Genomic DNA, 27,406 nt, shown 5'->3' on the forward strand with positions numbered 1-27,406 from the left:
ATATTATTTAAAAAATGATGGCCGTTCAAGTCGCTGTTGTCACGTGGCAGTGCCTACCTTTAAGGAAGCATTTGCCATGCACCAGCTGTAACCATCTCCACTTGCCTTAATAACCAAGCAACCTATTTCCACCGTCAGATGGTGGCATCTTCGCTGAATAACGTTTGCCGGGCTCTATTTTTGCCGTCGATTTTACTCTCGCGTGCTATAAATCTGAGGGTCTGGGTTAGGGTCAGGGAAAACTTCGTGCGATCGATGCTCGGATCGATCCCCGGCCTGTAATGTTGTATTTGTATTCTGCCTACCGCTAGAGTAAGCCATGCTTGATTTTCTTGAGTTTTTCATGAAATATATGTTGGTTTTAAAGATTCTATTTTATTTGTTTGTATGAAGCGGAGGATACGAATGCTGGATTATGGATCTGGATCTTGCATGAATTCTGGTGTAACCGGCATATCGCGCTAAGAATGTGCTGTGGTTTAAAAGGTTGCGATTAAAGGCTACGTTAGGATTTCTGTATGATGTATGCATGTAGTTTAGTAAAGCGCTGGCACGGGATTCGATCTGTAGACTGGCCCAGATATTTTAGATAACCTTTTTGTTGATCGTATTTATGGCCATGAGAAGCCACGTGTATGAGATTTCTAGTTTCTGTATGACCTTGCCTTTCCAGGTGCGCTTGCAGGCAGGTCAAATTATTAATGATATTTTTTTCTTCTTTGCGGGAGCGCTGTGCAGGGCTGTTTGGCCTGCGGTGCCTCTCGAATGTGTGTCTTCTTGTGGATGGAAGTAAGGTTCGATAATCTTTTGTCGTAGACGACGCCAATTTTTTCTTTAATCATTAATCTTTTTCTGCAGATAACATACACTCGAAAGCAGGGCAATCATGAGGGTTTCAGAAGAAAATTGATGAGGCTTAACGATTTGTTTCCTGCCTTCCCACCACATTAAGGCAGTGCCTCCAAGTAGTCTGGCCAACTGAATCTTACTTTGTCGCACTCTGCAATATACATCAATCTGTCTAATCCAATTATCCAGATTCTCTCCATTCAACTCTCCATCATATATTGGTAAGTCAAATTTAACATTTAATTTAATCAAATACGCTTTATATTTATTTTTAGGTGTATTAAGAGGTGTGAGAAGCTTTTTTTTCCTTCCCTTTTCCTTTAGAATGGTCATGGAGGAGAGATTCTTCTGCTCTTTTATCTTGTTTGGAGTTTGATGAATCTTTATCTCTACCTTTCTTAAATTCTCTATACATTTCCTCTACCATGGCTCTCATGGTCATGAAACTATCCATGAACTGGGAGTTTGATTCCAAAGGACTTTCTTATGTCATTTTCCTCTTAGGATACACTCTTCCAATTTCTGGGTTAGCTTCAACCAATTCTCTTTCTCTTAATTTGGGCTTTGTCCTAGTTAGCATTCAACGACAAATTAGTAACCTAGAGCTATGATACCACTTGATCTGAAATTGATCTAAGAAAAACAATTAAGGTATTACATACTCATGTGCATGGATGTGCCTATGTTATTTTGTGCATCCGATGGAGACTCGTGGATGGATGTGCCTATGTTATTTTGTGCATCGGATCGATAAGATTGCAAAATACACAGGGACTAAAGCAATTAAGGAAAACATAACAGGAAAACAAATAAACACAACAAGTTTAATAAGGAGTTCATCTAATACTCACAACAAATTTAATAAGGAGTTCATCTAATACTCCCGGACTACCTCTCCCAGTGCATCCTTCAGTGGTGACCTCTCTATTTCTCATATAAAAAACATCATTTAAGAAAATAAATCCTTTGGTAGTCAAAGTATAAATCAAATATGTTGAAAAATTATACACGGTTCCCTCCTATAAAGGGATCCTTGTTTAATATCACTTTTTTTGCCATATCCCACCTTCCATTCTAACCAATTGAAGAGGAAGGGAAAATAATCCATACGTGTTGTCTAGACAATGGAACACCTGTTTTCATGTTTTTTTATTATTCCTCTAAGCCAATCCACTACCATTTGTTTCTTTAGATGGTTCTCCATAATCGACTGGCTCCAAAGACCGCCATAAAATGATCATCTCCACAGATTTTTTTAGGTCTAATACTTTGCCAAACTAAATAATATTCTTGAATCCGCATCCTCCAAAATATTTTGGTTGGCAAGGGAGGCCCATCCCTTTTTTATTCCTTTTGCTAGTCCAGCTCATTTATTCACCAATGAAAAATTTATCAAAGAAATATATATATATATATGGTTGGACTAATCCAAAGGTCTAATCATTTAAATAATTGATGAGGCCAACTTAATCCAAAGAATTCATATTCACAAGTTTAACCCTCTAGGATTAAAATATGCACACAAAAAACTATATTGCTTAAAATAGATGATTTGAAATGTTTGTAAAATAAAATTAAAATCGATAAAAAATAAATATAAAAAGAATGAAATATTTTTAGAAATATGTAAAAAGAAAGATGTATTTTAAAAATATATTATTTATTGTAAAACATTATGATGATGATTAATATCTATTAAGATCAAATTCAATTTATTTGACATTAAGAAGATAAACTATTATTTGAAATTATTTAAAATTTTGTTTATATGTTAAAAAAAAATTAAAAAAATTGTTCCCAGATCATTGTAGTTTTAGTTTTGGTGATTTAAAAGATTAACAACATTGGTATTCAAAGAGAGATTTTAAAACAAAAATATAATCTAGAAATATGCTAGGAATTCTAAGAGATGTATGTTATTATGTAAAAAAAAAAATTCATAAAATAATATATTGATACATATAACAACCTAGAGAAATATAATATATTTTTTTCTTAATTTATTTATTTTTGTGTGGAAACAATTCAATGGACCAAAAATATAAGGGAGAACTTTGTGCTATCGTCTATGATATATTTATTACCAAGGTGTAATATCTCGATTTTGTCCCTTTAAATGTTTTGGACATAAAAACATGAGTTAAGTTATATGAATGAACCTATGTGTAAATAATGTAAATATGTCAGTATGAATGCTCATTGTGGACCTCGAGGTAAAGGATTTAAAAGTGAATGTCCAAACAATTTTTTTCAGCTAGTATGATTTCTTGGTACCATAGCTACACTTTCCAAGGTATTATCAAAGAACTTAAAATTTGTTTTGAAAGTTGAAAAAAAAGGTCCAATGTTGGATACGAAGGAGGACAATGGGATATGAGCCCATTAAAGATGTAACACACCCAATACTCCATGTATACTTTGAGGATATGGGATATTTTTGTTAACCACCCACACAACCTCAATAAAGAACTAAAATAAGTGTTATGTTATTAACTAACTAATGTGAGTGGGTTTGACACTACATATTCATACAACCTAAATGCAACCATTCAGGTACTCTTAAAACCCATAAATCATAAATGGTGGCTAACACAAGAATTCAAAAGGACAAGTTGGAAATTAATCCAAAAATGACATAACTATAACAATTCAATAAAATTAAGAACACTCACATGTTTGAATTGTTCACTAAGTAGTTGTAGAAGATGGGACGTTCAACCTAACTATACAATTGTTGTTACACTATTTCTCTCTATAATAGAGGCTACCCCAAATCTAAGTTCATAAATCCACAAGGGGTGCACTCTTTTGATGGTTGGCTCTAATTACTCTTCTAAAAGGCCACTTCGTGGGCTAACAATCACGTACAACAACTCTGAATCCACACCCCCTCCCCATTATCCTACATAACCAATGAAATGGTATCCCATTCTCTTCTTAGTATCCCCTTAGGTTATACCACTTCACTCTAAGGATCCAACATAAGCTAGCTAGGAAATCTCATTATTGATATTCTTCGGAACTATCAAATCTAATGGATTTTTCCTTAATTAAATCCAATAAAATTATGTACAACCATAATTCTCTATAAATTGATGGTTGTAGCTTTCAGAATTTGAAATTAGCCTACACACAGTAATTTTCTTTAAGTAATTTCTTGAATTCCCTAGCTAAGGGAAGTTTTTAAGGTGAATTTCTAACTTCTAGTGAGGTCATCTCTCTAAACTTGAATATTATTCCTCTTCAAACTTTCCCTTTAAACCTTCAACATGTAATCCACACAATAAATTTGAATAATTCTTTTTGTGTGATGGGCCTTCGAATTTCCCTTTTAAAATTTCAAAAAGACAACCAAAAGCCTATATATTTAACTATCAACCAGGGTTCATATGGAGCTTGTGAGTTGTCATGCACTATCTATGCTAGTACAGTCTGTAGTTGTAGTATTCTAAATGCATGTCATAGGGAAAGATATTGATATTATTTCACAAGTCACTAGAAGAAATCCACACCAAACTTGCAACCCAAAATCACTCTTGAAGGAGAGTAAAGAGCACACTTTGAAGTAAATTGAACAAACTTGTAGGAAAGTAAGCACACTTGTAGAAAAGTAAACATACTTGCAATAAATGGTGACATTTTCAAGTGTTTTAGATAATCTTGAATTCTACAATGGAAATTCACATGAAATGTAGTAGCTAACAAATTTGTAAACATGCAAAAGTTATATGAAACTCAAACCAAGTTATGCTAGAAGTGATCACACAAAGGAAATTTTAATTCTAGATAATAAGGTAAAGGGTTTCTCATTGGATGAGTTATTCTTGAATAGGAAACAGTAGTGGGCCATGTAGTGGCATCCTTAATGTGTAGACATATGTGAGAAATAAAGTGAGAAATCCATGCTCTGTATTCTTAAGTAGTGTGGGAATTATATCCATGTTAATGAATGAATCCAAATATCCACTCCTATTTATTCAATCAACCTATCAAGGCTTTTTATTAATACAAGGATTATTTTTATGGCATCCTACCTTCACTACCCATGATTTTCTCAATATATTTATAAGCATGTATTTATACGAAAATTTTCCTACATTTCTTTCTTTTTGAAGGTAAGTGATTTTTACCTTAAAGAAAGAAATTTATTTCTGCTAAGAAAATGCCAACTACTTTTTCTCTTAAATCAAGTACTGTCATTCTCTTAAGAAACTTTAAATATGTTCTAATTTTTTGGAATGTTTTTCTCTTTCACCATTAAAGCATGTTCTTTATTCCAACTAGTAATGTGTTGGTTTATCAGAGGGGCTTCACCTTGTTAAACAATATCGTATCACTTTCCTCAATAAATGGGTTTTTTACTTTTGATGGAAAAAATAGTCAATATATTATAGATATTACGCTCGAGGGATGTGGAGTATGGATATTTGTAGGTATCTAGGGACATAAAATGAGGTATTTAGTAGAAATAAGAGATATCTAATAAAAATGAAGGTTATTTTTATTAGGAATATATATTAGGAGGGAGGTTCAATAAAAATATTTTTGAAGGTTTTTATCAATATCCAATGAGATTAGAGGTAGTCTTTAATATCCCATGAATGCGATTTCTATGACACAAGTTGTCTAAGTGGAGATATCGTTATGTGTATACAAATGTGTAATGATATTTTTCTAGATCTCTCACTTCCATAATTAATTTACTTACATGTATCCTCCTTTTAACCATAACTTAGGTTTTCTATACCATATAACTACTAAGTCCTATGGAAATACATCTAATTTATATTCTAGGTTCAACATAGACATATAACTCATAGAGGATTTGGTAAGAAAAGCATATATTCATAGCTTATGCTCCCTTCTAAAGACCAATTCTTGGCTAGAATCTTGCATTGAATTATCTTTCATTTATAATAAGTGTTATTAATGTTTAGGTTGGCCACCATCATCTAAAAACATTAGAGGGACTTGATGTGTACCTATCTATTGCACATGTACATGCACACACCATTCACATCAATAATGAAAACCAATATTATTATATAACATTATTAATATGAAATATGCTAAAATATTCCTAAGGAGCGTTATCATGATTATTATCTAATAACAAGCACTTCAAATATTTAATCCCAAAACCATTGGGATATATCTTTCCCTCCCTAAAAAGAACTTCATCAATGCTAAATTGTTATTGGACAGGAATTCATAGAATTCATTTTCATTAAGGGAAACAAGTAGGGATTAACACTTCCCATGGAATTAAGAACTTCATTTTGTAATCTAGGTGTAGATTCATCACGGTTGAATATCATTATCACCATTTAAGGATCATTACCTATACTAGGTATTAGCCTAGCTACACCTCTATTAGGAATTACGAACTCCTATAAATAATTAATAAGGATCAATATCTCCACAAGTGATTAGTGTAGATAGATCTCCATTAACGATTAGGTATGATCCCATTACTAATTGAGGAACAATGTCTTCCTAATGAAATATTTTAAGTAGACCTTCATTAAGAAATAAATATTACCACACATAACCAAGGATTAGTAACTCCAACAAGTTTTAAATTTCGTAGACATCTACTAGGTATTGAGTTTTGTATACCTCCATGGGGATCTAACACCCTCTTTCTGTAATAAAAGCATGAATGTTTTATTTTTATTGATATCAAGGTCGAATCCCTCCTTCATAGATAAATAACTCCCTATCATGCACAATTCCGTAATACTAAATCTCATTCACATTTCTTTGCTAGATTAAAAAACATAAACTAAATACCACTCTATCAAACATTTAAATAATAAGCTGAAGTATCCACAATTAAGTGGTATGTTATTCACAACTTCATTAATTCAACGAATTGATAAGTGACATTTCATTTCATCTAATAATTAATTATAGTTAACAAAATTGTTTACCAAAATGTGTATATAAAATTCCAACATTTCAATAATCAAATATTTAAATAACATAAAAAAAAACATAATTAAATGCTATATTATTCACAACTCATTAGAGCCCTAAGGGTTAGCTCAATTGGTTGAGTTCCTATTGCTAAAGCCCCTTGCTAATGGGAGGTCATGGGGTCAATTCTCCTAGATGACCTCAAAATTAGCCTTTGCTACTATGCCAATAGAATGTGATCCCTTCGAGTAGATTTGCCTAGATATTTCTTAAAAAAAATACAACTCATTAATTTAATAAATAAATAAATAAGACTTAATTTTAGTTGATAATTAATTATAATTAAAAACAATCATTTATCGTAATTAACAAACATAATGTAACAAATTATATACACTTAGTTCCAACAATTCATAACCAAGCGACATACCATGACGACTACCCATCACATACTCAAATACCATTTCATCCACAATTCATATCATGTATTTTGAAATTAAAAGGGTTTCCTCTCATTCAATTCAAAAAGATGATGGTTACGTAAATAACTTCATTAATAAATGTATAATTAAACCTTTTGCACACCAATATTAAGTGGAAAACATGTAGGCACAAAAATTGTGGCCATTTAGTCAACAAACTTACATATCCTAAGAGAGGAATCAGTCAGATTCAATATGTTTTGAGTCTGTAAGCGTAAAATCTTTCTGTATTTTGGGGGAAGGGGAAGGCTCCTGTAGTTGTCTGTGTGGAGACCTTGGTAGGTCCAATTGAGTGCACAGGCCTCTGTAGATGTGCGCGCAGGATCTGGAAAGTTTGTATATTGAAGATATAAAGTAATAAAGGGTATTTGAAGCAATTATGTGTCCAATTTATATACTTATGTGGTTTCTGTATTTACGCTCAATTGAATGCCATTTATCTGTATTATTTTCTTAATATCTCTTCGAAGATCTAAATCTATTGTTATACGATAGTTTATGCATGACTAGACGCTTACGCGAAGTTCATAACTTTGTTTAACTGAAAAATCGCTTTAAGTTTGGGGATTTCGGGGATAAGGGTTCGCAAAAGTCACATCAGGCCTGAAACTGAATAAATGCCTGACTCTCCACATCACATAGCCTTTTGGATGAAGAAACTTGGTTCCAGCATCCCCCAATACTTCCTCTGGTTAGACTATAGCCTACAATAAGCGAGTTGTTGCCAAAAGGGTCGGTAGTGTAGGGTTTTGTTGGTTAGCGCATCAACTCTAAACTTGGGTCCAAACCCCCTCAAGCCAACAAATGGTTCCATTGTCGGGACTGGGATCTATTTGAGGGATGTGTTATGCGGCGTAAGTGGATACCAACTAAGAAAGAAATCAAGAAGAGGGTAGATCAAAATGTGCACGAGTTTTCAGCTCAAGAGAATAAGAATTTGCACTTGCCAAAAGAAAAGTGGTTAGAGAAGTATCTCTACAGAAAAGTACATGAAATTTTATTTTCAACATTCCCTTGCGAATTACACGAGTGGTTGTCCAAATTAGCGGATAATGAACCTACTTGGAAGCATGACAATCCTATTGGGTGGACTCCAGAAGTAATCAAACATCTTGAAGCTTCTGATTCTAAGGTTGCAAGGGCTTTTGATTACTGGATTGATAGAATCTTGGGAAGTTTCATCACTGAGTTTGCAAGTGATACATCTATGTCTTATAGCGAAGTTGAACACCGATTCTTCAATGGTCCAAGAGGTAAGTACTTGAAAGAGCTAAAGACTTGGATTAAAATGTTGTTGTACGAAAAAGGGATTATGCCTTTACCTTAATGTTTAAGAGAGGTCATACTGCATCTAAGCGAAGTGGAAAGAGATTTAGGGTAGATTTCAAAAAATTCATTGAAAGTGAATACAATCCCTTATTGGGAGAGTCTGAAAGTGAGGAAGAAAGAAGTAGCACTAGTACGCCCAGGGCTGCGATGCAGTCAGTAGATCAGGGTACTTCTGGAATTCAACATCCATCCACTCCACCTCTGCCTCATACAGCTACGCATCCACCTCCATATCCATTATTCAGTATGGCGAATATAGTAAAAATTCCTATATTCAAGGGTCAGGGATCAAAGGATCCCATCAGTTTTGGTTCATTGCAGAAGCTATGTGGAAAGCTCAAAAGGTCAATGATGACGGCATGAAAAAATCACAACTAGTTACAACACTACAGGAAAGAGCGCTTACCAGGTACATTAAATACAGTACGACTCATTTGGCTGCTTCGTTAACTAACACAAAGGATGCACTAAATGTGCAATTTAAGAAGCCCAAGTCGCAAGCTCAATGTGTGACCGAAATCAAGGATAGCAAGCAGAGGGTTAAGGAGTTTACACGGGATATAGATTAGTGACTAAAGTGCTTACTGAGCCAAGCTAATCTTCAGATTTCAGATGAACAACATAGGGACTGGTACACAACGTCGTTATTGCCTCACTTAATATTGTCATTATCTTAGCAGAATATTGGGTCTCAGGCCGAAGCATTAGAAATTGTGATGAAGCTAGAAGCTTCGCCGATCCGAGACACAAATATAGGAGTTTAGCGGATCTAGTTTCAGTTAGCAAGCCTGCATATCGATTTGCAGGATCTGAAGAAGGGAAAGGATGCTAAGTCAGAAACACATTATGAAGTTTGGTGCACAAAGTGCAAGGTTGAAGGTCATCATAAAGATCAGTGCCCTATATTTGGGGTTCAAGCACTGGTGCAAGTTCCTGGTGTAGCATCTGCTAAATATCAGGACAACATTCGACATATCATTGTTCTCTATTGCAGAAGTTTATACAGTCTACAAAGCAACTCTTTTGTAACTTTTGAAAATTGGTTGGTCATAATGAAAGGAATTGTCAAAGCTATCAGTTAATGATGGAAAAGACTCCACTCTATAGAATGTAGGCTGAAAACCACGCATAGAACGATCAAGGCTCACCTACTTCTCATAGAGGATTCCAAGGATGGGGAAGAGGATGAGGAGGAGGAGATGGAAAGGTCGGGGCTAGATTATTTGTTACAATTACAAAGAACTAGGACACTTTTTGTGAGACTGTCAGAATCCAACTCACCCTTCTTGTCAATACTGTCAGAAATTTGTTCATGTTATAAAAGATTGCATGGTATTAATAGTGAAGATGTAGGAGAAGAAGAACCAACAACCGAAGTAGAAAATTCAAATGATGATATCTGAGAAGCATGAAGACGATCCCAGTATCAACATAGTCATGCGAAGCAGTGTAGCCAATGGTGAAGACAAGGTCGAAGGAAAACAGTCGGAATCGGATCTATGGTTTCAAAAAGCTGGTGAGAAGAATTTTCGATTTGATTTACATGGAGAAAGAGAAACATTCGTGAAGTCAAGAAAAAGTTTTGTGGATCCAGGTGCTTCTACATATCAAAGTCAAATTTTGCTAGTCCCAGGAAAGGAGAAATCTGAAGAAGTTGCTACGATACGAGATTCAGATCCCATGATGTTAAAATCATTTCTGCAGACCTTTATGAAGTTACTACATGATCATAAGGCAGTTGAAGGACTAGAAGAACTGATAGATAACTACCCCAGCAAGGAAAAGCCTTTACGAGAACAACACGCAGTTAATAAGGTAAACCGAAGTAATAAGAGAACTGGTAGGGAGATGTGGTTGACAACGTAGACTGGTGATTTTGAAATGGACCAGGTAATCCTCGACTTTGGCTTTGATGCTAACATACATCCAAAGAAAACTTGGGAGCATATGGGGAAGCATAAGTTACAGTGGTAACAATTCAGCTGAACATGGTGAACCAGCAAAATATAATTCCAATGGGTCACCTGCATGGAGTAACTGTAGATATTGAAGGTGCAAGAGCAGTGGGAGAGTTTGAAGTTATAGAGATAGTAGATGATAGTAATCCATACCAAGTGTTTCTCAGGATTGATTGGCCCTTTGACATGAATGCAATCATTAATTTAAAGAAGTGGAGCATGGTATTTGAAAAGAACGAGCTTCGAGTGATTGTCCCATTGGATCTAGCTGAAGGTGTGCGATACACAGAACCAAACCATGATTATTATGAAGATGAAGACATTGAGCACATATATAAGTTAACTACACGAAATGAAGATTGGATCAATCCTACTATGGAGGGAAGGATCTACTAGGAAAAGGATAGTTCCTGCCAGTGAGATTCAAACAAAGAATTAGAAAACTGGCTTACAAAGTTGCTATGATGTATATCTACTGAGGTATGTAAGTTACCCTATTATGATGGCTTGGATGATGTAAATATGTTTCTTGACCATTTTGAAAGGGATGTACCAGAGGAGCATTGGTTCAAGGCCTTAGATCTAGTTTTGAGAGCTACGCCTGCAAGATGGTGGGGTACACACAAGAATAATTTTTCTGACGGGAAGGAATATTGTAGAATGATGTGATTAAGGTTTGGCTATGCAAACACATGACTCACTAAAACGTACACAGGAACGGATGATCCACGTGAACATCTGGCTCGATGGACTAAGGTGTGGAGTGAGGTGCCTTAACTAGAGTGGGTTTATATCTTTATTCATACCTTGGATGTTATCCCAAAGAACTGGTATTTAGAGACGGAGCTGTGACACACGACTGTTGATTGGGATGAAATGAAGGATATTTTCTTGCTGACATTCAGTTTTGGAGATGGGATCGAATGCATTGATGAAGCGCTTCAAGAGATTAAAGAAGCAATCTTTCGAACACCAGCAAATCCCATCACTTGCGTACATCATGACTGGAGTACGCAGCTACAACATGCTTTAGAATGTTAAAATGTTATTATGGAAGAAGGTGATGAGGATCTGCAGAATATTAATATCCTTGAGTCAGAGGGACTGGGCGAAGTTGGTGGACCTAATGTGAAGATCCCTGATATCTTGCAAACGATGTGCAAAAAATAGGTAAATATTGGCTCAAAAGTAGAATGGAAATGCACAAACATTAGAGACTATTGGGATGAAGACACCATGGATAAGGTCGCTAAAATATTACATGAATACTCAAATTTATTTCCAACTAAGTTCTCTGACTTGAAAGGGATAGTAGGATATTTGGGTATGATGAAGATCAACATAAAACCAGATAAGAAGCTGGTCAAGCAGCGCCCATATCAGTTGAATTCCAAATACAAGGAAAGGGTAAGAGAGGAACTCAATAAGATGCTCGTGGAAGGAATAATTGAGCCTGTAGAAGAATCTGAATGGGTCAGTCCTATGGTTGTCTAGGAGAAGAAAAGAAAGGGTGATATCAGTATTTGAGTAGATCTATGGAAGTTAAACGATGCATGCGTAAATGATCCATTTCCTATGCCATTTACAGATGAAGTTCTCGATAATGTTGGCAGACAAGAAACTTTTTCATTTACAGATGGATTTTTGGGATATCACCAAATTAAGATTGCATTGGAGGATAGAAGCAAGACTACCCTTGCTACAGAATGGGGGTCATTCCAATATATAGTCATGTCTTTCAGACTAAAAAATACTCCTGTGATCTTCTCAAGGGTGGTAGTCGTAGCATTCAAAGAATTCATTCATAAATTTTTGGAAGTCTACTTCGATGATGGGACAGTGTTTGAGCTCATTAAGAAACATGTCTCTAGTTTGCTCCTGATGTTGGATAAATGTAGGAAGTACCAAATCTCCTTGAACTTGAAGAAATGAATTTTTTGTGTACCTTATGGAATACTTTTATGACATGTTGTCTGTAATCATGGATTGATGGCAGACGTTGCTAATATTGTTGTAATTATCAATTTGGAGGCCCCTAGGAGTGTAAAGCATCTACGTGCGACTTTGGGTCTTACTGGGTACTACAAAAAGTTTATTAAGGTGTATGCATAGATGACTGTGCCCATGGAGAAGTTGTTGAAGAAGGATGCTACGCTTTTCTAGGACGAGGACTATTAGAAGAGCTTGGATAATTTGAAGGAAAATATGGTTACAACACCAATCCTAGTATTCCCAGATTGGAAGAAGGAATATCATGTGCATGCAAATAGTTGGGGGGGGGGCAATCTATATATGGTTGCTACTTTTCCAGGAATATGATTTTGAAGTGATAGTGAAGTCCAAGAGATTGAATGTTGGACCAGACCACCTCTCTCGGATAGAGAATGGCGAAGAGCCCACAAATATTGATGAAGGATTGCATCGCGCGCAACTCTTTGTTGTCAGGGTTGAAGATGAGAATTTAATAGAGATTATTTAGTTTTTATCTACTGGCATAGCTCTTGAAGGTTATATGACACAACAAAAGAATGAATTAGTTTTCCGGGCTGCAGGTTATTCCGTGATTACAGGGAAATTATATAAGATGGGGTTGGATGAAGTTTTACGCCGATATGTGCATGAATATCAAAGACACAATATTCTAACTGAACCATATGGTGGTGTCGCTTGAGGACACTATGAAGGCAAGGCAATTGCACAAAATATCCTACGAGCAGGATTATGCTGGCCTATAATACATAAAGATTCTAAGGAGTACTACAGTGTGTGCAATGTGTGTCAAAGGATTGGATGGCCATCGCGAAGGGATGAACTGCCATTAAATCCACAAATCACACTACAAGCATTTGATAAATGGGAAATTTACTTTTTTGGACCTATTCAACCACCAATGAAGAAGACAGAGCACGTTATATTATCACTGCAATGGAGTACTTAACAAGACGGGCCGAGGCATAGCCTATGAAAAATTACAATGCGGACATTGCTGTGAAGTTCCTATTCGAGTTTATTCTACCAAAGTTTGGATGCCCGAAGATTCTTATGAGTGACTGAGGGTCACACTTTTTGAATGAGACAATTACAGCTTTAACAAAAGAATTCTAGATGTACCATAAGAAGAGTACACTGTATCATCCTTAGGCAAATGGAATTGTCGAGGCTTTCAACAAAATCTTGGAGAATGCCTTCACAAAGGTCTGCAATGTTAATATGAATGATTGGGATGTATGCATATCGACAGTTCTATGGGCATATAGGAAGACCTATAAGAAATTGACCGAGGAAACACCATTTGGACTCATTTATGGAAAAGAAGTTATACCGATGGAATACATAGTGCCCAGCCTAAGGATCGCAACAATAACCGAGATGGCAGAGCGTGACGTATTGGAGGAATGCCTAGTGCAACTACTTGCATTATAGGAACACTGCCTTTTGGATGGCTTTCACCAACAGGTGTAGAAAGCTAGAGAAAAGGCATGGCACAATCGTCATATTAAGCTGTGCACTTTCAAGAATGAGAATTTGGTCCTGATGTATGATAGCAAGTTTACCAAATTTCTGGGCAAGTTCCAGATGCATTGGCTAGGACCGTATGTAATTAAGGATATTTCAGATAGTGGTGCAGTTCAGCTCGTGAAGCTCAATAGGGAAGTATTTCTTGGCAAGATTAATGGGAGAAGATTGAAGGTTTACAAGGATGATGCCGCCCCTTCACAATAACTACATGAACACAAGAAAGTCTTAGTGCTTGTGGCAATTGAAAGAGAATGCAGGACTATGAACTACTTGGTCGGGGAAAAAAATTATTGAAGGAGGGTTGCACGATGTTTAGGAAGATAGCACAGGTGGAAGTTGGGATGAGGTAGTTGCACCACAAGGAGTAGTGTTGCGGAGCCTTCTCGGAAAGTGACCGTTGGAACCGCTACAGTTGATTTGATAGGGAAGTTTTTGTTAAAAGGGGTAGGGCGAATGCATTTAAGGCGCAAATCGGGGAAAATATGCCACCAAATTCGCATTTATGAGGAAGATCTGAGGGGGAATAGACCGTTTGAATTCAAATTGGGTTATAAATATCGCACTTTGCTCCACAATTGGACACTTTTCTTCTTACAAATTTGATATTTCTTTTGTGCTTAAAGAGTCGAATGTGTTACTGCATGTCTTGTTACCTGAGTTGGGAGGAAGTTGAGCAAGAATTTTTGAAGAGAGGATTAGGGAACATCATGACTGCAACACTACTAGTCCATGCTACCGCAGCTAGGTCACCGAGGCCAAAGGCTACTACCTCCACAACAAGATAGAAAAAGCATAAAAAGCTGCATCAAACCTTGGTTCGATAAACGTCGCAGAAAATTCCAATTGAGCAAAGACAAAAGGGGAAAATGAATAAAAATAAGTAGCCAATGGAGCCGTGGGACTTGGATAAAGAAGAGCTGAATGAAGGGTTTGAGGATATAAACATAGAAGGAGCAAAGCCAATTTCTCAGTTTCCACCGTATATGCCACCGCGAAAGCCTACCTCCAAAGTGACTAAGGATCCAGACTCTGTAAAGTTTAAGGTATTCAAACCATTACTTCCTGAGGAAGTACCTATTGAGGGTGAATTGTTGGCCCGGGTACCGTACCTAAAGATGGAAGATTGGAATTTGGGCGAACATGATAAATTTCCACACTTGGAACCCAACAAGTATTTGAAGGTGGTATGCTATGAGGAGGCGGGCCTCACCAGACTTGAGCCAATAAAATGGGTAGCCGGTATTGAGTGTGCAGGATTGCTAAACATGTTGTATGTCCCGAACTTTAGCCGAAGTATCATTAACACTATTTGTGTGTGCCAGTTGTTGGTGCTGGTCCATGATGGTTGCCTATGGTTGGGAGATCCCATCCCAATTAATGGCATCTGATACGAAGAATCACGATGCTGCCCTATCAAGGCGTGAAATGTGCAAAAAAATCTCACAGATCAAATTAAAAGTGACTTTGGGTTGGTCAATAAGTCTGGGGGATATGCCATCAGTTTCATCTCAGATGAAGCTATATAGTTTTCTACACAGATTTTCGCAGGAAAAATCATGAGAATTTGTCGTGGAGATGAAGTGTCGGCACGAGTGGTATCCTTGGCTGCGCAATGCAACAAGGGGTTCAATTCAATTGGGCAAAATACCTGTGTAAAGAATTCCTAGATGATTGTCACGAAGTGTAGGAGGAAGGTAAAGCATTTCACTGTGTGTGGCTCTTATTGTTGATCACATTGATAGCTTGAAGGAAACTAGAGGATTCATAGTTCCCTACTACGAATCCAAAGTTGTGTAAGGCTATCATATTTTCCACGCTGTGGGTGACAAAGAACCCTACCCACATGATAGAAAATAAGATGTTCTATGTCTTATTTAAAATGGATCTGAGAATGGTGATTAACCAAAATACAAGGTTATCATCGAGTCTATTCACGGAATATCAGCGCATCGCTAAATTCAAGGGAAAATTTGATGAAGAAATGGATGATGTTTCTGTTTCTAGTCATTGAGGAAGATATCACCCATCTAGTCCTCTAGTGGTTGACTGACTTGCTCCTTTCGACAGACATTGTAGAGGGCACAACAGGAACTAGTAAATATGCATCGAAGGAAAAGAAGATGGTGACCATCTACCTAGAAAATAATATCACGCAGGAACCAAAGCGTGAGCAAGAAGAAGAGCAGCATATAGAAGAACTTGATAAGGGTGGCGAAGACCCCTATGTGGACCTGGAAGACATCGATTCTCCCCTTATTCTAAAATTGTGATAGAAGACAAGTGCAAGAGGTTCCCGTAAGAAGCACAAATATGATAAGTTCGCAGGCTTGGAGGCCATGGTCCTCACTGAGGGGGACCTTGACAAAATTGGGGATACTTTCAAGTCGTAATGGAAGATATTTGGGGCCACATTGAAGAGCAGTACCAACCCGTATTGAAAATGGTGCAAGAGGGCCTCAAAGGATTGCAGGTTCAGGCAAGCTAGGTTGAAGCGAGCATGGTTGAAGCAAGCCAAGTTCAAGTGAGTGTGGAATCAACAACATTGGGTAGTGTGCAGTCGTTACTCACTTCAAACCTCCACGTTATACCCCTGCCTGATGGATCTTTGCACCTGATGATATCACAGATAGGGAGAGCGCGTAGCCACCTAAGAATGTGAGTATTAACCTTGTGTCACTCCCGTTGCACACATTGCATGAGCTCACCAAGGTGTAGCAGATGAGCTTAAGATGCAAGACCAACGAGCTCTCATGGTGATCAAAGATGCGAAGATCGCTAACTAGCATATGTGCGATGAAAAGAAAAAATCTCTCCAAGATCGCGATGAGGCAACTGTGAGAAGGGCACAGCTGGGGCAAGCCATTTCCAGAGTATGCAATGAGCTTCTAGAGCTCCAAATTCATTCTGAGGTCACTTCAAAAGACAAAGAACAACAGTTGGCTGATGGATTCAGAGAATCGAAGGTGCATGTGGATAAAGTTCATTTTGATCTGTAGATACAAATTATTGAGCTTCAATTGAAGTTGTAGCCCACCATGCCACCAAATATCCAAGAGAAATACAAGGCTTCCATTAGAACACAAAGGGAAAATCTCAACGTTGTAGTCAAGGATTATAGCCAACTATTCGAAGAGACGCTAGAACTGTGGGCCTCAATGCAGGAGGATCCACAGGTGAAAAGATTAAAGTATCCATTCGGGATAAGCAATTGCAGTATGGTGAGATCAAGGAAACATGGCGCACCTTAGTACCTTTGCAACGGTTCTCCTCGTTGAAATAAGGGACATCCCTACACGCACAGATTGAGGAGATGCAGAAGAACATGCAGATTCTCATTGCACTGATGAAATTGTGGGAAGAAGAGGCAGGGCAGCTCTCACAAGCTATGGAAGACACGCTTAAGAGTATGCAGCAAACACAATGGAAAATCCAGTTAGCAGCAGAAGAGACGACTACGGAAAATTTGGTCAAAGAAGTTCTATAGGTAGCAGTACAATGCATAGAGGCGCTTCACCCAACGAAGTCTTCGCTCAACAACTTGAAAGATAAAAAGTGTACAAACGAAGTGACTCGATGACGATTCACATCTTTGTGTTGGGGATCTGTTAAGACGGGGTAACCTGGGTCGAATTTTGACTAAGATATTGTAAAGTCTCTGCATTTTAAGGCGCAGAGCATGCAGGTCAATAAGAGTCAAGGGGTATTAAGAAGGTCAAAACCCCTTATATTTTGTATTGTTTTGAGTTCTGCCCATGGTTTGCAGACCATGGTATTGTAATAGAAAAAATGTATATAAAGAGGTGTCTTAGCAAGCCTAAGAGAGGAATCGGTCAGATTGGATATGTTTTGAGTCAGTAACCATAAGATCTTTCTATATTTTGGGCGAAGCGGAAAGATCTTGCAGCTGTGTGCGTGGGGACCTTGGTAACTTTGCAGCTGAGTGCGTGGGCCCCTGCAGCTGTGTGCGCGGGATCTGTCAAGTTTGTATATTGACGACCTAAAGTAATAAAGGGTATTTGAAGCAATTTTGTGTCTAATTTATATACATATGTGTTTTATGTATTTACGCTCAATTGAATGCCATTTATCTGTATTATTGTCTTATTTGCTCCACGAAGATTTGGATCTACTGCTATACATTAGTTTATGCATGACTAGATGCTTACATGAAGTTCATAACTCTATTTAAATGAAAATCACTTTAAGTTTGGGGATTTCAGGGATAAGGGTTCGTGAAGGTCATATCAGGCCTGAAACTGAAGAAACGCTTGATCTGCCACATCACATAGCCTTTTGGATGCATAAATCTGGTTCCAACATCCCCCAATATTGCCTCTAGTGAGAATGCAGCCTGCACTAAGAGGGTTTTTGCCTAAAGGGCCGCTAGTTTAGGGTTTTGTTGGTTAGCACAACTAACTCTGAACTTGGGTCTAAGCCCCCTCAAGCCAATTGTTGGCCATGATTACTTGGATCTACTGGCAAATAGGTGCATGATCGAGTATGTTGTTCAAGAAGAATATGTTTTCGACCTAAATGATTGTGAATATGTGAAGATGATAAAAATCCATGATGTCTTCTGTGACGTCGCAATTCATATAGGCAAAAGCAAGTAGCATTGGTTGTTTGCCACAAATCAACATCAAGCAAATTTTCCCAGTGAAAAAGAGATTAGCAACTACACTAGAATCTCACTTGGACACAATGATATTCTTGATCTACCAGCGGATCTCATGAATTGTCCAAATCTGGTGAGCTTGGTTTTGACCTCAACTAATAGTTTGAGCCATGTTCCACAACCATTTCTCTCTAACGTCATGTCTCTCAGGGTGGATCTATTTGATACTGGTATAACAAGGTTGCCAATATCAGTGGGGGAACTTAGACTGCTTGAGTTCCTTGATTTGAGTTGGTGCCATGATTTGATAGAGTTTCCCTAAAGCATTTGTAATCTCTCAACACTTTAATCTTTAAATCTTGACCATTGTATAAAGTTGAATGGTTTGCCCAACACAATAAGAGGACTTAAAAAGTTAAAGCATCTCAACCTGAGTGGATGTGAAAAGGCAATACTCAATTCAGATGATATCGGCCAACTCACTTCATTGAACCGATTAATTGTCGAGACTGCGGTGAGGGCAGGTGATTTCATAAATCTCACAAAGATGATGGCGTTGAATGCAGTGAGGGCCAGTGATCTCATAAATCTCACAAAGATGAGGGTGTTGAAGGCAGCTGTAACGACAGACGGTGGAGTGTGTATGATTGATACTTTGACAGAATTAAAGAGTTGAAATTATCTTTCCATTTGGAAGCATCGAGGGAGGGTGTTAGAATAGAAAATATAGACAGGGTGGGAATTATTTCTTTGAGATGGTATAAAAGAGAGTTTACCGTATTGTGAGTTCCAAAATTTGAAGGTATTACAAATTTTTGAATGTAGTGAAGTAAAGGAGCTTCTTATTCAGAGTTTTCCAATGCTGGAGGTGCTACATCTTTTTGTCAGAGTTTTCCAATGTTGGAGGCGTTACATCTTTTTGACTTAGAAAAGTTCGAGAGTCTTTCCGGAAGATGAAATGTGTGGATTAAAGGATCCATGTCCAAACTCCAAAAGTTGACCATATATTTTTGCTAAGTGTGGATGAAATTTCCATCACGAATGAGGCTACCTAGTTTACAGGTATTATACATACAAAGTTGTCATGGCTTAAAATAGTTGGGCATTGGAAATGGTGATTTTACACTGTTAAAGTAATGGTCTTTAGAGCACTTAACTAGGTTACAGAGCATCACATCATCAAATGGTGTGTGGAATGAAGAGGCAATATAAAAACTTGAAAATGTAACCATATGTAATTGCCCATTGTTAAGGAGAATATCAAAGACGATGATAAACCTATTCAAATCCAATAAAATGGATTGGGATCCTCATGTTGCTTGAAAAGATGAGGGCAACATTGATAATGATGAGGATGAAAGTATTGTACTTGAATTTTAGCGTGAAGAAGGTAGTGAGTATTATCAATGAATTAACAGTTTACTTTATACTTTGTTAATTTTAACTTAAAAGGCTCTTTATATGTCTCTCGTGATTATAAATCAAATAAAATATTAGCTTCACTGCATTCCAATTTTAATATCTAGCCTTATTGTATGCAATGTTCGTTGAAATTTCCAGTATGTGAATAAGTTTTCGAATATCAGATTATGTATTAAATTATAATGACAATTCCTTACCTGAGTCTGTGTGATAATGATAGAAGGAAAAACGTTGTACAACCTAGTAAAGAAAAATTCCAGGTCCACGAGGGTGGTAGCTCGGTTCTTATACTTTGAAATATGTTAGTACAAAAAATTTCTTTAAAATATATGCATGTTTTATTCATTTGATACAAACTTGAAATAGAATAACAATACAAAGTTATAACTTTACCAGTTGTTTATTGTTCGGTACAAATGTTATTAGTCCCTGCCCTTCAGGGCGACAGGGAATATAGTAATCATTTTTTTGAGTGGCTATTAATTGGCATAGAAACCAACTAAATTTTTTCCTACTAAAGCAAAGTTTTTGTTTTATATTTGAATGAATATTCCTTCTTATCCAATGAAGTACTTAATTGAACTTTTCCATCTTATTTGGCCTCTTATTGAGGCCAAACTTAAGATTACTCAAGATATATTTCCTAAATTTCCCAACACTTCTACAACATAAAGCTTCTATGTTTTAATGCTAGCTTTAGTTTTCTAGCATTTGATGTTCTAGATTAATATTTTTTTTCAATGATCTCATAGATATACAAAAACAAAACAAGTGGCATGGCCATGCATGAGGATACAAGTGGAAAATTAATATGAAAAAAAACCAAGAACAAGTGGCATGGCGATGCACGAGGATACAAGTAACTGAGGTCTCTATTGGAACTGTTCAATCAAACCTGTTTCCATTGTCTTTACCGGAACTCTTCATCAAACCTGTTTCCATTGTCTTTACGTCTGAGTCATAATCTAAGACGTTTGAGTCCAATGTTGCCAATGTCGCCCTTACGTCTGAGTCATAATCTAAAGGCGTTTGAGTCCAATGTCGCCATGTGAGGGAGGAGATTAACCCATGGCACCCAAGATGTAGGTCCACTTTGAGGGAGGAGATTAACCCATGGCGCCCAAGATGCAGGTCTACTTTTGGTCAAAGATGTTCTGCCTACTTTTGGTCAAAAACATTCTGCCTGTGAGATTAACCACTCTCCAAGATGCTAGTCAAAGAAATTTTTCCTGTGAGATTAACCACTCTCCAAGATGCAAGTCTGCATATTAAGGTGAAATTACTGACCAATATGTAGGTCAAAGACCTTCTACTTGTGATATTTTTTTGTCTGTTTTGACCTTCTACATGTGATAGGGTCTCATGTCAATTTTTCAGGATATTAATTCACAACATTTTGATTTCTAATTTTCTGCAGAATGATCAATTTCCATTTATAAGTTTACATAATTGTTCACAACATCAAAATTTCAAAACTATAGATCAAAATTTCAAAATAGTAAACACAACATCTTAAATTTTTTTGGGGGTTACGGGTACTTACTGAATTTTACGGCTCCACCAGCATTCAGTATGGCTCCATCAGCTTATGCTTATGCATATTCTCCACTGAGTCTAGCCCCTTAATCAATCTGAGACTATTCTCAACGGAACCAGCCTCATCATTCTCCATAAGCATAAGCTCATCTTTTAGCTGATGCTGCACATGGATTCTTGTTCCTCTTCACACATTTCGGCTTCCTGTTCCACTTCACACATTTCTTCTGCTACTTTTTAAAAGCGCCACTCCCCGAGGTTGGCCCCTTAATCAATCTGAAACTATTCTCAACAAAAACCAGCCTCATCATTCTCCATAAACATAAGCTCATCTTTTAGCTGACGTTGCACGCGGCTTCCTGTTCCGCTTCACACATTTCCTCCGTTGCTTCTTAACAACACCAAAGCATAACATTTCTTTTGCTGCTTCTTAACAACACCACTTTCTTTCACAGAGACCTTAGCAACTTCACAGGTACCCAATGTGGAGTACCCAATGGAAGGCCAATGGAAGGATCACAATGAACCTTATAGTACTCCTTTCTAGGAGCTCGACTTCATTCGATTTTTGCAGATTCGAAAGATGGATGGCTGGAGGGGTTGAATGAGTTGCACAGTCATGTTTTTTTAGTGAGAAAACAAGAATCACATAAGTAATGAAATTTCAAGTCTTTATCCCAGCCCACCTCTTCTCCCAACTATTTTTATTTTTCTTAATGCATAGCACTCGTGTACTATAGCTATTTTCTTTTCTACGCTATATGGAATTAGTAGTACTAACAACTTACATGAAGAACAAGACATGATCCTATGGACACATATAAATGAATGTGTTAGCATAGAAATGAATGTGTTAGGCATCTGGCGAAGAAATTTCCATTCACGTGGTTGTTCTATCAATAAATCACCTAGAAAATCTTGTTTCACGTGTTATACCTTTATATTATCAAAATATATCATATGTTACTATTTGTAATAATAATATTATTTTATATATGACTCATTTATTGCTTTTCAATTTTATATGGCTTTTCATAACATTATCGTGGACATTGAAATATGGTGAGATAATACATAAGATAATCATTTAAGGTTAGAAAACTCATCTTTAAAAGAATTATAAAATATATTTGAAGTTATTTTTTGTTTTATAGCTTTTTTTGGGAAATGTTGAACATACTAACTTAAATTCATACTCAAATTAAATATGAATTTAGTTGTGTCGAGAAGCATTCATATAGCGTTTGATTTCACAGTCATAAATGGCTAATCACAGCGCATTGTGTTATGGTTCTCAATCTAGGGTAGACCCAGTCACTTGGTTTATCGACTGGATCTACTACTTAATCAAGGTCAGAAGTGATTGTACAAGCAAAAGAATCTACTTGTGGCGAGAATTGGTCTTTAAACTCTAAGAAAGAGTTGGGTTTTCCTTTGCCTCTGTTTGATACTTATCCACCCATAGAGTCATAACACTACCATTTTTTTTCTTTTTTTTTTTGTGTCTAGAGCCAATTTTTGGTGCTACTTGTGTCCATTTATCCAATATGGTGTAAAACTTGATGCAAATTTTGCACCAAGTCTTACACCAAGTTTAGCACCAGGTATTGTAGTAAGTTTTGCACTAGGTTTTAAACCAGGTTTTACACCTGGTTTTATGCCAAGTTTTGTGCCATCCTTTGCACCATGTTTTGCATCTATTTTGGCACCTAATTTTGTTTCACCAAATTTTGCATCCTCTGTTGCATCCACTTTTTGTGCCTACACTTGAGTCAACTTTTGCATCATCTCTTGCATCCTCTTTTGCATCATTTTTTGAATAATTTTTTGCATCCCCTTTGCGCCAAGTTTTGCATCGAGGTTTGTGTCTAAATTTGCATCTAATTTTGCATATAATTTTGTTTCATCCACTTTTGCATCTTGTTTTGCATCCATATTTACATCCTCTTTTTGATATGTTATTGTGTCCACTATTGCATCCAATTTTCTTGTGTCATAATTTGCACCTAGTTCGGCACCCCCCTTTGCACCCATTTTTTCTTCTAATTTTGCATCAACGATTGCATCCTCATATATATCTAGGTTTTCATCAACTTTTACATCTATTTTTTCATCCCTTTTTGTATCCACTTTTGTGTCAATATTTTCATCAGGTTTTGTGTCTCATATTGCATCTACTTTTGTATCGAATTTTGTTGCATCAACTTTTGCATCCTATTTTTCATCCATTGTTGCACCCATGTTTACGTCCACTTTTAAATCTTCTTTTGCATCTTCATTTTCTTCCTTTTTTGCATCTATAATTATATCCGCTTTTGTTGTGCCACAATTTGTGCCATGTTTTTCACTTACTATTGTACCCACATTTGCTTCCAATTTTGCATCCATCTTCGCATCCTCTTTTGCATCAAATATTGCATATATTTTTGCATTCACTTTTGTGTTGGGTTTTTCATCTCATTTTGTATATTCTTTTGCATCTACTTCCATTCCATCCATATTTTGTATTCAATTTTGTTTCTCTTGTTGCACCCATGTTTGCATCCACTTTTACATACCTTATTGCATCTTTTCTTACATCTAAGTTTGCAGCTTTTTTATGTCTAGTATTACATCCCCTTTTGTTGTGCCATAATTTGTGCCATATATTGTTCCTGTTGTTGCAACCCACATTTTTTTCCACTTTTGCATCATCTTTTTTGTCCAAGTTTGCATCAAATATTGTTTATGTTTTTTGCAGCCCATTTTGCATATATTTTTACATCCACTTGTGGTGCGTCCAATTTTGCATGTAATTTTGTGTACATTATTGCACCCATGTTTGGTCCATGTTTACATCCCTTTTTGCATCCAAGTTTGCCTCCTTTTTTCATCCAAGTTTGTGTCCCTTTTTGCGTTCATTGTTGTGTCCACATTTGTTTCACTACAATTCATGCTAAGTTTTTTGCCTATTATTGCACCCATGTTTTCTTCCACTTTTGCTTCCATGTTTGCATCCTATCTTGTGTCCAAGTTTGCATCAACTATTTCATCTACTTTTTCATCCACTTTTGTATCATTTTTTCTATCTTGTTTTGCATCTACTTATGTTGTGTGCACTCTTCATCCAATTTTTCGTCTATTGTTGGCCCATTTTTTTTTGTTCACTTTTGCATCCCCTTTCCAATACTCATCATATTTTTTGCATTGATGATATTTCTTATGACATTAACAATTATGAACATCTGATGACAATGTCAACAATTATGACGATGATGACAATGACATGAATTGTGATTATGATGATAATGACAATGATGATAAAGATGATGGGGGTTACAATGAAAATGATGATGACGATGCTAATAACCTTGGCCAATATTCCCAATTTTTAAATGTTGTCATGGTCATAATCATAATCATTATCTTTGGCATCATATTTGTTAGCCCCCTAATTTTCTCTCTTTTTGCCATTTTCCCCTTCCTAAATCATAACCATTTACCGCTGTTTTACCTCTCTTATACACCCTCATCTTGCACCAGTCCAAGCACGGTGGCATATTTCGTATAAACTTTATTTTTCATACGTTTAATTTAACTTAACATTAATTAATCATTTATTACATGATTTCTTACTTTTAATCACTCTTTGTAACTTATCGATATCTCCAATGTTTATTTGGTAGTTAGAGTACTTACCGTGACAATTGATCTTAGTGCAGGATCGGATCTTGCACCATTTCCAGCATAGCAAATCTTTGCAGCAGATCCGAACCTCCTTGATCACCGCCTTGTTTTGAGAAACTTCAACCATGTCAGCAAGATCGATCCAAAGGCATCTGAGATTGAATCTGTGAAGGACGAAAGCTGGAGATTGGCTATGACCAGTTTTGCTAACTCTGTAATTTTGAAGGTCGAAAAACTAAATTTTGCATTTGGTTATGTAATCAATTGAATGATCTATTTTGGCCTTTGGCCGAAGATCTATATAATGTAGAATGTAAATAGGTCTAAGGGGGGAAGTTTTTGGATAGTAGAAAAGAACAGAGACACAGCCAGAGAGGCAGTAACAGGTTGTTGTATTTTGTTATCACCTGAATCTGGGTTGGACGATGTATTAATGTATGTACTTGCCTCAGTGAATTAATAAAAGGGAGCTCTGCCTCATGTTTTACAAATTGTGTTTCTGTATTTGAGCTGATGAATTGATTAAGGTATTGAGCAGTGTTTTTATTTAAATGGGAAACACGTTGGTTGGCTAGGGCTCAACCAACCCAACATGTTTACATCATTTCCTATTTTCCTGTAATTTGTGTTTACATTGTCAAGTGTGATTTAATTTTAAGCACATTCATTCCTGTCTCAGTGAAAGAGCATCCATTGTGTGAAGTAGATAAATTCCCTTTCTTGCACTTGATTTCATATTGGTTTTCCTCTGCCTGGTCCAAGAAAGAGAAATAACCTTGCACATTGGTGTGATATCTCCTTTTTCTGTAATTCTGTTTGATTAGTTTTCCTCGTCTGGTCCAAGCAAGAGAAATGAACTTGCAGCAGTGCACATTGGTGTGATGCAACAAGCCTTCTTAGTCTACCTCTTGCAATCTTCTTTCTTTCATTAAATGCTTATGATAGGATAAATGTATATTGATTGTTTCTTTATTTCTACACTCTGTTAAGATCAGAAGCATTCACTTTTCATGTGTGAAATTTGATTTAATAGTATAATAGAAATTGCAATAATTAAGCACTCATTTTAAGAATTAAATGCTAAGTGCAGGAAGCTCTGATCCGGTGCAAGAACTAGTTTCTTTCCACCGGATCTGAGTGCTCTGAACCTAGAAAAGTTCAAGCCCTTGAAGGAAGTAAAAATCCTTTAGTAAAGACACCATTTATACCTTCTACATAAATCTTTTTTCCTGCACTAGCGCAAGCAGATTATGATAGTACACGACAGATTAGTGCAAGAAGGAAATCTCTAAAGGAGCAGGTTTAAGGGCCCATCTGATGAGATTGCTAAGTGTCTCTACTAAAGAAAAACACACACTTAGTAGTTAAAAAATAATTAGCTAGAGCGATTGCCCTTTATCTTTGATTCCCTCTTGCAAATGCATTCTTCCTTGTTCCAGTCTTAGATTATTTTGATGGTTCAAGTTGCCTTTTTCTCTTTTTAGTTTGATTATGCAATCTTTCCTTTAAAGAAAGTAGGGATTTATATTAGGAAGATTCATACCATCTTTGGCATTGCCTGTGCTTCGTCTCTAAGTTTAAAGATCCCCCGGTTGATAAATAAAGTGTTGAGGAGTTTGCTTAAGTGTAATTCCTGCACTCAACATTTTGGCATCGTTGCCAGGGAGGCGATTTGATTTGGTAAGAATTTTCTGATTATACAATAGAGGTAATTTTTCCTTTATTTTTGCAGTATTGTTTGGAAAAGCTTCTTTGAAGGAATTTTCCAGGTGTTAATTGATTTCTGACAACATTTTTTATTAGAAGTTGTTTGTTATTTTTTTTCTTTTTTGAAATGAATGCCTAGAAAAGGTAAGGGTTCGAAGCCCACTAAGGGCTGAAAGAATTATGAAAACAATTCTCATATTGGGTCTCCTTCTGTAAGCAGGAAGCCCAATCCAATTCAAAACCATCACACAGGAACAATCCACCTAGATTCTGGTAACAACAGCTCAGGTGTGGTTCAGCTTGTTGAGAGCGATTCAAGCAAAAGGGAAACAATGGCGGATCATGAAGATCATGTGGAAGGGACTTGTGAAAACCAGGTAAGTGGAGAACAATCCACTTTTGTG

General features: G+C 36.6%; 1 long non-coding RNA gene across 1 annotated transcript; it reads left to right on the forward strand.

The window, feature by feature from the left end:
• Positions 1-219: 219 nt before the first annotated feature.
• LOC149237398 (uncharacterized) lies at positions 220-25,760 on the forward strand. The gene is made up of 3 exons (XR_016246298.1): positions 220-486; positions 859-1,070; positions 25,331-25,760. It is a non-coding gene; the product is annotated as an uncharacterized LOC149237398 (long non-coding RNA).
• The last annotated feature ends 1,646 nt before the right edge of the window (positions 25,761-27,406 follow it).

This window comes from Pinus tabuliformis, chromosome 8 (genome assembly GCF_031772625.1).
Source record: "Pinus tabuliformis cultivar Carrire ecotype Pingquan chromosome 8, CPIR1, whole genome shotgun sequence".
In the NCBI taxonomy this organism is placed as follows: domain Eukaryota; kingdom Viridiplantae; phylum Streptophyta; class Pinopsida; order Pinales; family Pinaceae; genus Pinus; species Pinus tabuliformis.